We start from the raw sequence: 17,572 nt of genomic DNA, 5'->3' as shown, positions 1-17,572 counted from the left end.
CACAGTACTACCATTCGGCCTATCATTGGCCCCCCGTACATTCACGAAATGTATGGACGCGGCACTTTCCCCTGAGACAGCGGGAGTGCGAATACTGATTTACCTCGACGATTGGCTAATCATAGCACAATCAGAGGGTCAGTTAACGACGCACAGATCTTGGATTATCAGCCATCTAGAATGCCTGGGTCTGAGAATCAATTTTGCAAAGAGCGTGCTATCCCCAGCCAGAATATCTCTTTTCTGGGAATAGTGCTAGACTCAGTGCAGATGACAGCGCGCTCTCATCAGAGCCGCGCTCTCTATTCGACGCCTTGCAACATCATTCAGAACGGGTGCACACGCCCGTCAAACGATTTCAAAGAATGCTCGGTCTCATGGCCTCGGCATCGGCGGTACTCCAGCTAGGATTGTTGCACATGCGTCCTCTCCAGCGCTGGCTCAAGAGCCGTGTCCCCACGCACGCGTGGCACTCGGGCCACTTTTTGATCAGAGCGAATCACGGCTGTATAAAAGCCCTGACGCCCTGGAAAGCCGTCAACTGGTATCAAACCGGCGTGAGTCTGGGCGAATACGCGGAGAAAAATGATCACGACAGATGCCTCCAAAATAGGATGGGGGCCCTTTACGAGGGCAGGCCTGTCTCCGGCTTTTGGTCAAACCCGAAAAGCGCCTACATATAAACTGTCTGGAAATGAAAGCGGTCGCCTTGGCTCTCAGAGCCCTGCTTCCGTACCTGAAAACGAACACGCCCTGATCCGAACGGACAACATGACGGTAGTTTCAGTATATAAATCACCAGGGTGGACTCAGGTCGAGCTCCCTGCACTCTATGGCCAGGGAGCTCATCTTATGGTCACAACACCACCTGCGCCGCTGAGAGCAGCGCATGTGCCAGGCGTCCTGAACCAGGGAGCGGACATGCTGTCCAGAGACAAGGTTCTCCCAGGAGAATGGTCTCTCCACCCCTGACGGTTCAGTGGTTATGGCAAACCTTTGGCGAGGCAGAGGTCGACCTCTTCGCCTCCAGAGAAAACGCCAGACTGCCCCTTTTCTTCTCAAAGAGCACGGACGCTTCGCCCAAGTCTGGCCGAGCCGCCCCTTGTATGCTTTTCCCCTGATCGCGATGCTACCTCAGGTCATCAGTCGGATCAGGAAGTGAAATGTGCAGTGCTCCTGGTAGCCCCACTCTGGAACAACCAGACGTGGTTTCCAGAACTGATGCAGATGATGCAATCTGCCCCATGGCCGATTCCGTTGAGGCTAGACCTCCTCAGGCAGGCCAACGGTATGATTCTTCATCCCCGCCCCGATCTGTGGGCCCTCCATGCATGGCCCCTCAACGGGTTCCCGAGAACCTCCCCAGTGGAGTTTTGAGAACTATCACTGAGGCGCGAGCACCCTCTACAAGGCGCTTATATGCCCAAAAGTGGAAAGTGTTCAGTGACTGGTGTGATACCAAGAGCTTGAACCCCAAATCGTGCGAGATACCAAGTGTACTCGCCTTTTTGCAAGAGCTGCTGGAGGCAGGCCGCACACCCTCCACGCTCAAAGTCTATGTGGTTGCCATAGCGGCGTCACACAATCCTGATAAAGGACGTTCATTAGGGAAAAACGACCTAATCATTCGTTTCCTAAGAGCTGCTAGGCGGATGAACCCTCCTCGCCCCCTCTCGGTGCCGATCTGGGACCTGGCCACGGTCCTGGATGCACTCAAGAGTGCCCCGTTCGAACCTCTCCGAACCATGCACCTTAAACAGCTCTCCCTCAAAACTGCGCTCTTGCTGGCGCTCGCCTCAGTCAAGAGAGTGGGCGACCTGCACGCGCTGTCATCAAGCGCTGCTTGCCTGGAATTTGGACCTAACGACTGCAGAGTTGTCCTTAGGCCAAAGCACGGGTATATTCCTAAAGTGCTCTCCACACCCTTCAGAGTACAGGTGATATCTCTGGCAGCGCTATCGTCCCCAGCAGACGAAAGCTACGCTAATTTACTCTGCCCGGTCAGGGCGCTCAGAGTATATTTGGGACGTTCTGCCCTGTTCAGACCGACGGAACAATTATTCGTATGCTTTGGCGGCCGCACTAAAGGTCTCGCAGTCTCAAAGCAAAGAATATCGCACTGGATAGTGGATGCTATAGCGCTAGCTTATGAAGCCAAGGGCCTTCAATGCCCCTTAGGCATCAGAGCTCACTCTACAAGGAGCATGGCCTCCTCGTGGGCATGGTCGAGTGGGATACCCATTGAAGATATTTGTGCGGCGCGGGCTGGGCCTCGCCTCGACATTTATCAGGTTTTATAACCTACAGGTCCCCTCATTGCATTCCAACATTCTATCAGCCTGACTGTAGAATGGACTGGAGAATGTATATGCTGAGCATTATCTCCTCCCTTATAAGGTCCGTCTCTGACTGACTTAGAGGATTTTTTATGCATATCAGTACATAGAAAAAAATGCATTCCAACATTCTATCAGCCTGACTGTAGAATGGACTGGAGTATGTATATGCTGAGCATTATCTCCTCCCTTATAAGGTCCGTCTCTGACCGACTTAGAGGATTTTTATGCATATCAGTACATAGAAAAAATGCATTCCAACATTCTATCAGCCTGACTGTAGAATGGACTGGAGTATGTATATGCTGAGCATTATCTCCTCCCTTATAAGGTCCGTCTCTGACCGACTTAGAGGATTTTTTATGCATATCAGTACATAGAAAAATGCATTCCAACATTCTATCAGCCTGACTGTAGAATGGACTGGAGTATGTATATGCTGAGCATTATCTCCTCCCTTACAAGGTCTGTCTCTGACTGACTTAAAGGATTTTTATGCATATCAGTACATAGAAAACTCAGTACATAAGATATGTGCTTGTGTTTGTACTATGAGCGCCCACCATGGACCACCTTGGAAGGGTGCTCTATACTATCCCATTATGTAGCTCGCCGTTGGCCGGCTCGTGGAATAATCACTTTGCTTTAAGGCTCAGGCATCTGCCTCTGGCTTTATAGAGCGAAGTCAGCACGCACGGGGTTTTACATGGTGTTCCCATAGCGTAAGCTACTTACGCAATAGGAGAGACCTCTCGATAGGGAACGACTCGGTTACTAACGTAACCTCGGTTCCCTGAGAGGAGGGAACGAGTATTGCGTAAGCTGCCGTGCTAGTGCTTGGTCAGTTTCGCTTCAGTCGATTGAACCTAAAGAACTCTCATGACGGGGCGCCTAATATATAGCCCTAAGCCACGCCCATCTTGGCGGGCTCTGAGCGCGTGAGCGACGCCGCCATTGGTCGCGTTCAGAGTCGCCCCGTCATTGGTTCGAGCAAGTTGCTGAAGCACAGCCAATGACCGAGCTGCCTCGCTCATTGCTGTCTGCTGTGCAGCTGCAATGCGTTTTACATAAAGACTTCAATATTTCTCGAGAAACGGAGTTTTCCCATAGCGTAAGCTACTTACGCAATACTCGTTCCCTCCTCTCAGGGAACCGAGGTTACGTTAGTAACTGAGTCGTTTCCCTTGTATGTATTTAAAACCTTAGTTTTCCTTAGTTCTTTGCTCTGTGTTTGAATGTTAGCACCCAGCCTCAGTGAAGCTGTGAACGTTTGTGGCTCCAGTTGGATTATCTTGTGGTACTCTGATTTGGTACTCATTTGTTTTTTTTTTGGATTATCTTTTGAGACCTTTTTTCTGCTGTACCTTCTTACCTTGTGGATTTACCTTTTGACTTGGTTTATTACCTTTTGTCCTGGAATGATTTTTGACATTGTGGATTTATATTTTTTGCCTGAAGATCTTTACTTTTTACATTATTAAAACAATGTCTCTAGTACTGCTGTGTCTGCTGTGTCCTGCTGACCACTAGTGGCTCAGTTTGCTAAGTTACAGTTTCTCACACTGGAAACCGGGTTCGAGACTGGGTCCTGACAATTATTCAATCACATCGATTGCATAGATTTTGTGTTTGGCCACATTACACGGAACAAGTCAAAACAAACTTTTACTCTCAGCATGCAATGAAAGGATCTCAGTGTTAATAACTTCTTCGCCACTATACTACTTGCATTGTAAATACTACTCGCATAGTGTAAAAGATTGATCTTGGGTTTTAAGGATCGAAATCGAGATTGTTCAAGACATTAACGAGTGTGATGATCCAGAATTCCCAGCGGGCTGCAGCCAAGCATGTTTCAACTTCCCCGGGAGTTTCACCTGCAGCTGTGAGCGAGGCTTCTACACGCACGACAACCTTCATTGCATAGGTGAGCAAACGTTCACTTTAGGGATGTGCCTGAAGCTGAATAGCTTATTCGTAAAGGCACGAATAATGACTTCAAAATGAAAAACTGATTCATCAGAATAAAATAAATGTTTGTATGACTGATCCAAAAAGCACAAGGAGAATGTGACATTTTAAATAAACATATCCAAAGAATTTATGAATATGCGCTGCTAATATTTTTAATGTGTAAACCTAATGAATGAAAATGCGCATATGTTATTTCAGATCGGATGAGTGTGGTCTTAACTCCATGTGTGGTCTCTGTTAATTGTACGCGTCCGGAGCTTATCAAGTGTAACCAGGGGCGAAAATTTCATCAAAATGTTGGGGGGGGACAATAAACATAACAATTCTCACAAGAGCAATTTTTTACATTGATATTTTTACATATTTAAGATATGGGGGGCACCTCAGATAGGGGGTTTTAAGGATTTTTAGATATTTTTTTACAGGAAAATAATACAGAAATTATTCTCAAGAATACGATTTTTGTCCTAATATCAAAGTCTTAATAGAAAAAATGAAATTATGATCCAATGTGAATTTTCTTGATTAAAAAAAAATATGATCATGCTGCTTGTAAAATGTAAAATGGATAGAAATAGCATTTTAGCTTAGTGTAAAGATGACAATTTACACAAGGTTTATTTCTATTTATTCTGCTCCAAACTTCACTACTTCACTGCTGTTCAAATGCACTTTGGATCGCATCATTTATCATTAAATGTTTTCCATCTGAAAGGACTAAATATTAAATTAAACAAATGACAATAAAATGTTAAGTAATCTCTTCAGTAATAAAATTACTGTTTGAATGTATCTGTATTCTAATTAACAATGATTTCAATTGTAACTGTAGTGGAATACAGTTACTAATATTTTGTATTTTATATACGTAATCCTGTTACATGTATTCTGTTACTTCCCAACCATGTATACAGTACTGTGCAAAAGTTTAGGCACTTGTGAAAATAATGACATAAATAGTTTTCATTTATCAATTAACATCATACAAAATCCAGTAAACATAAAAGCTAAATTAATATTCGGTGTGACCACCTTTGCCTTTAAAATAGCACCAATTCTCCTAGGTACACCTGTTTTTATTGGCTGTTGGCAAATAGGATGTTCCAAGCTTCTTGGAGAATTCGCCACAGATCTTCTATCTATTTAGGCTGTCTCAATTGCTTCTGTCCCTTTATGTATTCTCAGACTGACACGGTGTTCAGTGGGGGGCTTTGTGGGGTCCATGACATCTGTTGCAGGGCTCCCTGTTCTTCTATTCTAATCTTTTCTATTTGCAAAAGTAATGTTTGGGAGTCTAACATTTATGTTTCCTATTGACACACTAAAGCTGAAGATATAAATAACCATCTTAAGACAAATGCTTTTGTGAAACATCTTATGTGCCAAAGACTTTTGCACAGAATTGTACACGTTTCACTTCTTGAATTGTCACACATGTTAATGTATCACACAGGGGCTTGGGAAACTCAACGAGTATTGACGCTGACTACCACCCTTAGAGTTACGAGTTCAGGCGTGCTGAGTGACTCCAGCCAGGTCTCCTAAGCAGCCAAATTGGTCCGGTTCCTAGGGAGGGTAGAGTCACATGGGGTAACCTACTTGTGGTCGCGATTAGTGGTTCTCGCTCTCAATGGGGCACGTGGTAAGTTCCACAGATTGACTGTCTCAGAAGCGGAGGCAACTGAGACTTGTCCTCTGCCAACAATGATTGAGGTGAGTAACCACGCCACCATGTGGGCCTACTAAATAGTGGGAATTGGGCATTCCAAATTGTGGAGAATAAAATAAAGAATGTATCACAGGATTCACAATTGTTTTCCATGTATTCATTTATAGCCTAAACCTGAGCGCAATGTTAGATTCCTGACCTGAAGTGATTTAACGTTGGAGCCCATCTAGCCATCTATTAAAGTTGGTCACATTTATGTTCACATCAGCAATTAAGGAAATTCTGGTTAAGACTTTATTCTGAAAAACAAAAATGTAAAGTGCTTAATAAAGGTTTAAATGCTCCATAGAGTATTCATCTATTAGGAATATTCCTCCTTATGTAAAACAAAGAAACTGAGACTCTGTCTTTTTTTCTTCTTCTTTAAACTGTGCTAAATTTGAAAATGTTAAGTGTTCTTGAACTCTGGTAAGGCACTAAATAAATGTAACATTATTATTATTATTAAATTTATTGTTATTTAACTAAATAATGGAGTCTTATTGTAAAAATTCCTGATAGACTTACGGTACTTTCAACTGTTTATATGCTGTATTGATTTAAATTTCTTTTAATGTTTGAATTTGTATTTATTTTTCACGCCAAAATGTGTGCTTGACATTTATAATTTTACTTTGACACCTCCTGCCGCCAGAATAATGTTGTTATACTGTACATGCACAGACAAACAAAAATTCTGTTTCATGCAGATATTAATATCTGAAATATCAGGAGAAATCACAACATATTCCACAGTTAATGTAGCCTACAAATTCATCTGGAAAGAAAAAACAAAAAATATATATTTTTTTTAAATAATAATTGTATAATAATTATTATTATTATTAGGCTATAATTATTAAAAGACATATTCAAAGCATATTTTATTAATATAAACTATAAATGTAAGAGTAACACTTAAAAATAGATGCATTTTTTTTGTTTGTTTTGCAGTTTTGATGCATTTCAAGTTTAAGCCCTGATGCATTTTCAGTTCCACACCCGGTTCTATCTGAATACAGAGACAGATAATTTTGTCATATGAACAGATACAGATAATGGCTTCGCTGCACACCCCTAGTTCACTTGTTAGTGTACTGACTGAAAACTGCACCACAAAGGAACCCAACAATGCCGATTCAGAGGACTGCAGGTCTATAGCAGTAGGTTGTAGTTTTCCTGTAAATTTGCTAGTGCTGTCAATGTGTTGCTCTGGAGCATTTGGTTTTAATCCAGATTGAGTTGATTTCACACTGACTTCATGTGGGCCAGATGAGCTCCAACTGCTGTTCCAGGAATTCTGGCATTTTCCTGTAACTGAGAAATTGAGCCCTGTGCAGCTGTGGGGTCCAACACTAAATGAGAGATTCATACAGTGGAAAACATGTCAACAAAGATTTCAGAAGCACATACACACGTTGTTCCATTAGTCTGTCTGTTGAATGTGACCCAATGTAAAGTGCATTAAAGGCCTGTTATGTAACAATGTTTTCAGCATCTTTTACTTAAGTTTTAATTAAAAAATAGTGTTTTCGTGTGATAAAATCACTTACTAACAATTTCTATGTAAAGTTATGTCCAATTATGTAACGCCATAAAGTAAACACTAAATCCACCATAACAAAACAAGGACTTTACAACTCAAATAATACACAAGTTTTAACAAAATAATGAATGTAAGTGCTTTGATAAAATTATAATCTTCACATTTCTGCCTTTTTAAACCCTCCAAAAATTGGCCCCATTCACTTCCATTATAAGTGCCTAACTTTAACCTTGATTGCAGTTGATTCAAGTCATTGAGCAAAAACACACCATCATGAAGTTAGTTCTGAGAAAATATCCAGCAGCATTTGAGAAATGCAGATCACACTTGCTTTTTTATCTAAAGGAATGACATTCACACATTAAATGTCCAAATATTACTGTATGTGCAACATGTTATCATATAATGTGTCTTTCATCCATAGATATCAATGAGTGCATCCTGTATCCCAGTGTTTGTGTGGAGCCTTCCAAATGTGTGAATGTTCCGGGTGCGTTTGAGTGCCAATGCCCAATAGTATACAAGTACAACACAACCACACAAAAGTGTCTGGGTGAAAGAAACACACACCAGGGCTGTTTCTGAGCATATGGGGGCCCTAAGCGAAATCTTACTTACATTTTCTAGTTACAAAGGGGCCCCTATAACTGTCTAATTGAGGCACAACAGCTACCTGAGTTTTACTTGCAGATTTTAGTATATTTAATAAAAATAAATACGGGCCCACTGGTAGCTTGGGGGCCCTAAGCAGGTGCTTATACTCCTTTTATATAGAAACGGCCCTGACACACACACACTGTTAGCTTTGAGGTTATCTATATGCTAGTGTACACAGTACACTTTTAGCAGACATTTGCATTGAAACTATACATAATAAAACTTGCCCTCGGCTAACAATAATAAGTAGAAAATCATGGATCATGGCTGTGATGTAAATTAAAGACTTATGAGTAATGGAAGTATGTGTGATAAAAACCATATGCACATCCAATGGAAACAATGGAACTGTGTGTATGGGTGTGTTTCCACCAGATTTGGATGAGTGTGAGCAGGCTGTGTGTGTGAATGGGATTGGCAGTTTTTCCTGTCACAGTGACAGGGCGTGAGGGTGTGAAGTTGGCAGAGGATGGGCAGATCTGCGAGAAGATTCCACAATGTTTGACTCTGGCCGACCATAAAAACAGCAAGATGTTGTATCTGGGAAGTTCAGCGGGTTACCTGTGATATACCTGCAATTCTGCATGAAGGCCGATTCCAAGTACGGGAATTAACATTGTTCTGCAGTGAAAGAGATTCTGCATCTTGTTTCTGAATAATCAGTTTATGGAGGGTTTGGGTAATCTATTTAAGTGTTACTTAATATTATAATTATAATACGTGATAAAGTACTGTTGATAAGTGATTCTAAACTGGTGGATCGCGACCTAAAAATGTGTCTCAGGTCTGTTCTTATAGGTTCATGGACATCAGGGAAAAATGTATGCTATATGCAAATAATAAAATGCAACAATAATCATGCATACTTAAGATAGCTAAATAACTTTATAAGCATGGAGAAAACACTTCACATATCTTTTGCTTTTGATGTCAAAGATTGTGCATTCAAACAAAAACACAAATTCATCTGTAACTTGGTAGAAGCTCTTCAAATTAGACAGATGTCAACATGGACTAGTTGTGTGACACAAATCATTCTAAAAAACATAAAATACCACCCAGACTACTGATTCAGTTGGCAAAGGGGAAACATGGTTTGTGTCGACCACAATGTGTTTTGTGAAGTATATGTTGACATTAAAGGATCTCATCCCAGACTTTCTTTATTCTTATTAAAATATTTCAGTTCTGTAGGTCCATACAATGCAAGTGAATGGCGACACATAAAGGCATCTTAAAAGTAATCCATATGAATCCAGGTATTAAATCCACATCTTCAGAAGCAATACAATAAGTGTGGTTGAGAAACAGATCAATATTTAAGCCCTTTTTTACCCGAAATCTCCACTTTAACTTTCACTTTCAGATGTGAAAATTACTGATAAAGTGTGGGACAAACTTTTTTGTTTTTCAAGGCAGTGCATTTGGTCCTGTGTAATTTGACGGCAGCAGCATCTTTAAAACTGTCTTTACATAAATCCAAGTGAATTGATTGGTCCATGTCAGCAATGTAAAAGGCTAAAGTACATTCAGTTTCAGCTACAGACAAGTTCATAGGTACACACTAGTCCGTACACACTTGCCTCTGATCAAAAAAGGATTTTGCAGTCACAATGTACTTGGTGATCAATGCATTTTTTTTTTTAGATCTGACTTATCACATAGAATGACTTTGCATGTCTGTTTAATAAATAATCGCCCAAACATCACCATATATAATTAAATCTAGTCAAAAGTCGCAGCAGCCATGAAAACGTCGTTACATTTGGTGACAAATTCCCCAAATTGGCAACATTGTTTGTTGCCTGTACAGCTTGAGTTTTGCTTACTGCCCCCTGCTGAAAACAGGTGATACTTCAAGCCTAATTTCCTCCAATGGTAGTTATGTTCCTTATAACAGTCCGTGGACATGATTAATTGTTACTTAATAAAAACAAAATGTGTAAGTTATTTTTTATATTATTAATTGTACTATATAAATGCATTAAATTGAATGCGCTACTATAAATTAATTTTTATTGTTTATTTTATACTTTATATGATTTGGTTCTATGTTGTGTTGCCACTTGATGTTCAACCTAAAATCTCTGTCCTGAAGCAATATCAATTAAGATGGACCATTGTTGATCAGTCAGTGCTCCCAAATAACTTTACTACTTAAAGTCATATTAAATTATATGAGAATGCAGACAGTCTACTACCAGATCAAAAATGTTGATTATGTACATTGATTGTTTGTTTCTATTATTGAATACAGTAAGAGCAGCAAAAGATACTTCAAATTGAAACTCTTTACTGTTCGTTGTGTTTGCAGGTTTGCGGCTGAATTTGATTTCTGCACATTTACAAACATGCAATTAGTTTGTACACAGCTAATGTATTACATCATTAGTTATTGTGGAACTGTTGAATAAGATTGAATGAGGTTTATTTTGATTATGTACGTGAATCAGATCAACCCAAGATTAGACGGCTGGAATCTCATGAATCAGGGTGCGTCTGGAGTGAAGGAGGTCATTCAGGAGAAGCAGAGTAAACACTGTAATGTGCATGTGGAGAAGGGAACGTTCTTCACCACTGGTGGATTCGCACAATTTAACATTGACTACATTGAGTCCACAGTGCTATTATAAATTAACAATAATGTATTGAAGGAATTTTCTGGATTAAACGCTGCTTAAAGGAATATTCCGGGTTCAATAGAAGTTAAGGTCAATGGATTGCATTTGCAGCATAATGTTAATTACCACGAAAATTAATTTCGACTCGTCTTTTTCTTTAAAAATAGCTCAATTTGAGGTTAAAACGAGGCACTAATGATGGATATCAAATATTCCTTTTATGCATCAAACAAGTAACCACTAACTGAATTTATGAGAGCTGAATTAGATAAACCCATCACAGCAGAAGAAATTTCAAAAACTTAAAAATAACAAAAGCCCTTCCCTTTTATCCAGTATAATTACAATAAAAAAAAGTTTACCTTCGGAATTAGGGATGGGTTTTAAAAAATGGGCAAATCACAGACAAAATTTTGTACATCAACTAATTAGTAAAGCCCATTTTAAATAATTTGAACAACTGCAAAGTGAATTTAAGTTATCGAAAACAGATTTTTTTTTCAGGTACTTACAAATAAGAGACTTCCTTAAAAACATAAAGATAGGAAGGGGATTGTTAATCCAAATAAAATAGAGAACTTACTGATGAATATACAAATGGGTAATACAGATAAGAAGTTCATTTCCAATTATACCAGAGACTGCTGACATTACACTCAAGCAATTCTTTTGCATATAAGGAAAGATGGGAGGTAGAAATGCAGAAGGAGATTACTCAGGAGGATTGGGCAGATATATGTTTCGAGGCTCATAGGGTGACTAACTCAAACACATGGAGAGAATTTAAATGGAAAATGATTACAGGATATTTCCGCACCCCACAGATTATGGCAAAGATGGGAGGACGTTTTTCTGGTAGATGTTGGATGGAGTGTGGAGCTCATGTTGGCAACCACACTCGCATTTTCTGGTCCTGCCCAAAGCTGAAACCATTTTGGGAAGATGTTTATAATGTACTCAGAGATGTATTTAATGCTGATATTATTTTTCCCGGTTGTGGCTATTTTAGGTGTAATACCTGATGGTTTCAAGAAAAGAAGATTGAATTACTTACTTCAGATATTATTTGTAGCAGCCCTGAAATTCATTACATTTCGATGGCTCAAACCAGAACCTCCCACATATGAGCAGTGGATCCAAAGAGTCCTAAATAACTTACTCCCTTAGACTTCAAATGAATATCTTTGAGGTCAGATGGAGCCCAATCTCAAGATTACTACATAACAATGAATAACAAACCTAGTAGGAAAGGGTAGTACGGTACATGACAATCATAAAAATATCTATAATTCTGGCGAGTTAGTGGTTCCCTTTTTGCCTGATTTATGGACTTTTTTTTAATTAATTTAAAAGCAATTAAAAAAAAAAAATGTAAGACAGACCTACAGACCTTCTGAGGTTGTTAATCGATGTTACATGCTTCTGTTGAAGCCATCAGTCCTTGTAATTTTAATTTAATTTAAATAAAATTGTGTTTAATAGCAGAATTCCTGGTGAAGAACTACATTACCCATGATCTTGAAGTGAAAGATCCTACTACCAGAGAATCACTGCAAACAAAGTGTTCCAAAAGAGCTCTGCAGTGAACGCCTACTCCCATAATGCATGTTGAATGAAGCAATCAAGTTGCTCTCCCTTCATTCTCAAAATAATTACATTTTTGTATGCATCTGAATATTTTGCAATAAAATAAAAATATATTATTTCTCTAATTCCATCGTTTGTTATTTAATTACGCCATTCACAATGCTTCATTGAATCGTGGTTCATTCCCTCATTAAAGACGTTGAATAGAGTTTTGTATCTCTTGTCTTTTTGTCTGATTTTCAAATACTTTTTGCTTCAAATCAAGGTGTGTAATATGATTCACCTCAGAGCTGGTTGGTTTGGTTCATGGCTTACAACTTTTATGAAGGACTTAATTCAACTCCTATGGAAGAAATATTTTCAGAGTTTGCTGCATGTAAACAGTGCTTTACTACGGAGCCCCCGAAGTGACCTGTGCAAAAAAAAAATCTAAGAGAATTTCGCGTGCGCACGAGAAACTATCGCGTGCGCACGAGAAACTTTCGCGTGCGCACGAAACTATCAGCGTGCGCACGAGATACTTCGCGTGCGCACGAGAAACTATCGCGTGCGCACGAGAACTATGGCGTCGCGCACGAGATACTTCGCGTGCGCACGGAACTATCGCGTGCGCACGAGAAACTTTCGCGTGCGCACGAGAACTTCGCGTGCGCACGAGATACTTTCGGCGTGCGCACGAGACTATCGCGTGCGCACGAGATACTTTCGCGTGCGCACGCGTTACAGTTCCGGTGTGTGTATAGCTCTTTTCCGATTGCGTCATTGCCATCATTCATTTACTCAAAGATACTGAGAGCATGGATGCGCATGAATTTATAGAGATATATTTTAAACTTGGCCTTCAATACAAAGACATTACTGTCTATGACATTTGTAATACTGTCATGGCTGAGACACGCTTTGATCTGCCAAAGGACACTAATCAAGCAATAGACTTGTACTTGTACTTGCATTTAACACGAGAACTACCGGAATTATATAACTACTAGAATGGCCATAGTGGTCATTCTGACCGTTAGACTGTACCAAATGTCATGTCATATTTACATTCGAAACTTCTATTGAGGTTTTAGAATGAAGCTTCTAATGTCTGTCGTCATATTTTATATCGTCATCACCCTAAAAATGTATTGAATAAAATAGAATAATATGGATCAAATGGAGCGCCAAGCGAACGCAGATAGTCCTACATAATACGATCTTTTTTTGTAATATATAATAGTGCTAGACTATACACATACATAGGCCTATATATATTATATATTAGCTGCTAGACTGCCCGGAAGGTGCGTGCCTCGCTTTGTGTACAGCAAGTTTTTTTCCACCACAGTGAAAAGGGTTTTGAAAGTCTAAACGCCAACAAACATGGATTGAGGCGGAATATTTCGTTAGATAAAAACATGTTGTGAATTTTGGAAATTATTACATCTATCCTTTTTCAAAACATGTTGACTTTTGGACTTTACAACGCTCTGGATTTATTGGAAATTGGAAACAATCCTATGCAGCCGCCACTGGAATCAAAATCCATGAATAAATGAATCTGTTATATTAATAATAAACACCAGGACACGAAATTTTAATTCTAATGAATGTGAAAATGTATTAGTTCATCGACAACCACAGAACTTGCTATTGTAGCTGATTACAGATACAAATTTGATTATTTATATTAAATTATTCTCCTAAAATGGGGGCCCCCTTTTTTGTTCAAGTGAGCCCACTTTTAGGAGAATTCGTTCATAATGATTTTACAGCATAATATTTTCATTATAGTTTTACAGCATGATATTTTTGCTCACAGTAAAACAAATATTGCTTTCTAAATCAGTTTTCCCACAGTTTAGCGAATGTTCATATTCTTTATTAACTGTTTTGGCCATTTTGGGTTTGGCCTATATGTGATTCATACATGTCTAAGGTTTTTACTATGCATTGAAATACACATTGGTGATGTTTTTATAAGCTATTGCATTGATTTGTTTTTATTTTACAAAGAAAATAATAGAATATAAATAATCAAATTTGTATCAATCAGCTACAATAGCAAGTTCTGTGGTTGTCGATGAACTAATACATTTTCACATTCATTAGAATTAAAATTTCGTGTCCTGGTGTTTATTATTAATATAACAGATTCATTTATTCATGGATTTTGATTCCAGTGAAAAAACTTGCTGTACACAAAGCGAGGCACGCACCTTCCTCCGGGGCAGTCTAGCAGCTAATATATAATATATATAGGCCTATGTTTGTGTATAGTCTAGCACTATTATATATTACAAAAAAAGATCGTATTATGTAGGACTATCTGCGTTCGCTTGGCGCTCCATTTGATCCATATTATTCTATTTTATTCAATACATTTTTAGGGTGATGACGATATAAAATATGACGACAGACATTAGAAGCTTCATTCTAAAACCTCAATAGAAGTTTCGAATGTAAATATGACATGACATTTGGTACAGTCTAACGGTCAGAATGACCACTATGGCCATTCTAGTAGTTATATAATTCCGGTAGTTCTCGTGTTAAATGCAAGTACAAGTACAAGTCTATTGCTTGATTAGTGTCCTTTGGCAGATCAAAGCGTGTCTCAGCCATGACAGTATTACAAATGTCATAGACAGTAATGTCTTTGTATTGAAGGCCAAGTTTAAAATATATCTCTATAAATTCATGCGCATCCATGCTCTCAGTATCTTTGAGTAAATGAATGATGGCAATGACGCTAATCGGAAAAGAGCTATACACACACCGGAAACTGTAACGCGTGCGCACGCGAAGTATCTCGTGCGCACGCGATAGTTTCGTGCGCACGCGAAGTATCTCGTGCGCACGCGATAGTTTCTCGTGCGCACGCGAAAGTTTCTCGTGCGCACGCGATAGTTTCTCGTGCGCACGCGAAGTATCTCGTGCGCACGCCATAGTTTCTCGTGCGACGCGAAGTATCTCGTGCGCACGCGAAAGTATCTCGTGCGCACGCGAAAGTTTCTCGTGCGCACGCGAAAGTTTCTCGTGCGCACGCGAAATTCTCTTAGATTTTTTTTTTTGCACAGGTCACTTCGGGGGCTCCGTACTTTACAGATGCAGTACCAAGTTGAAATGTCTACTTTTTTATCTGGTCGTGATATGAGATGAAAAATTGTATATAATATTTCACATACATGCTTATTAAATTATTCCATGTTATACTTATGCTCTCAAAATTGTGTGATAGTTGTATTATTTAAACCTTATTTACAGTACTGCACTGCTAGTTGTCCATTATAAGTGCATTAATGTAAACACATTTTTTATTTGTCTTCACCTTCTGAAGTAAGGGATAAAATTATTTTCTAATGTAATGTCATGTCAAAGATTCTTCACATAATTTTCATTAGGTTGAAAATTCCGTGAAATATTACTTTAATCCAGCTGTATGTGTGTTCGGTTGATATACAACACAGTAATGTTCAATATTTGAGATCATGTGTTTGCACTATGGAGAACTGGTCAGTGGCAGGTGGATGTTGTGATGAGTATACGTCCTTCAAGTAGTTCCGGTGTATTGTTTGCCCTAGTTAGCAACAACGCTGTGCCTCTATCTGTTTCCATGGTAACAAAAGGACCAGATGATGCAGTGCGTTTTACCCAACAGACATCAGTTTCTGATTAACACAAGTGAAACATTTGTGACATGGCAACACTCTGTGGTTCATTCTCAGGAGCTGCAGGTGTTTTTAGACAGCGTATCTGTGGTCTCTCTTCAGTCTCTGATGCTCTGTTATCCTGATCATTTCGTTGTGGAGATGAGCGTATCAGTTGATCATCTTCACATCACCGCAAATGAATCGTCAGTGTCCTACAGCGATTCTGAGATCCTGAGCACGGCTTTATCTAAACTCAACAACACCATGCAGAGTCACATCAACACTTACATTGGAGGACAGCTTTAGCACAACCGCTGCAAATTTTTCATGGATAACCACCACTCTAATAAATTATAGTTTAAATAATTGACCCTTCGCTAGCCCTCAGCTACTGTCACTTTGATAAGTTTTACAGAACTTCCCACAGAACTAAATGGGAGATTGTAGTGACCAGAGCTGTTTTTAGATAAATATTCTCCAAAACTGAATGGATATTATGCTTCTGTGGGCTTGAGCGAAGAGTGACAGTGCAAAGAATATTTATGTGTTACTCTTTATACATGTTCATTTGGCAATGAGGGCTTTAATACAGTTTAATCCACAACATGTTCTTCCTAAGGTTTATTAAGACTTTAATTTAATTTCTTAAAAGGGACAATACATATTAATGAACATTTTCACAAATGTAAATATGTCAGATTATAGCCATAGGCTAATTTCCATCTGCAGACCCTCTGGCAGGTTGATGTTACACACAGAAATTAATAAATACATACCAATACACTATACACAGACTATATACAAAAAAACAAGGACAAGAGCAGTGATCACAACATGTTAGAACAGACAGTAACAACAAGAGTGGACAACAAAAGACATAGAAAATTGGAAAGCATCGACTATATTGCACAAACCACAATTTTGCACATATCCTGACTAACCTGATATTGCACTGACCCGCATTACACTGACCCCTGTTGCACAACCCATATTATACTGACTCTTATTGCACAACCCATATCACACTGATAATTGTATCCATTTTTGTAATGCACTAACTCTGTTTTACATCTGATATCTAATGATTAACTAAACATGATCACATGTTTGTGTGTCCCTCAGCCACACTTTTAAACGACTCCTAAAGGTAGGAAGACTTGTGCTTTCCCTCATTAACAGTGGAATTCTATTCCAGAAGCTCACTTCCTGATATGACAGGACGTTCTGTGAAAAGGCGGTCCGCCTAAATGCCAAGTCACAATCACCTCTCATAGTGGCTCTAGTCACTCGAGACCCGGCAACACTACTAGACTTTTGTTTAATAAAATCACTCAATGGTGGAGGCGCCAGACCATGTATAACCTTATAGATTAGACAGGCTGATTTAAATAATTTGAAATTAGCAAAATTTAAAAGCTTATATTTATCTAAAATTTGACAATGGTGATATGACCAAGGTTTCTTGTCTAATATGTTCAATGCTCTTTTGTAGCATACTTCGATTGGCC

The 17,572-nt window shown here is 39.2% G+C and overlaps 1 pseudogene; it reads left to right on the top strand.

Annotated features, from left to right (window-relative positions):
- The window catches only part of LOC127651346 (vitamin K-dependent protein S-like), a 54,309-nt pseudogene that overhangs the window by 27,205 nt on the left and 9,532 nt on the right, over positions 1-17,572 (top strand).

This window comes from Xyrauchen texanus, chromosome 11 (genome assembly GCF_025860055.1).
Source record: "Xyrauchen texanus isolate HMW12.3.18 chromosome 11, RBS_HiC_50CHRs, whole genome shotgun sequence".
NCBI lineage: Eukaryota > Metazoa > Chordata > Actinopteri > Cypriniformes > Catostomidae > Xyrauchen > Xyrauchen texanus.
This window is presented reverse-complemented; position numbering and strand designations above follow the sequence as displayed.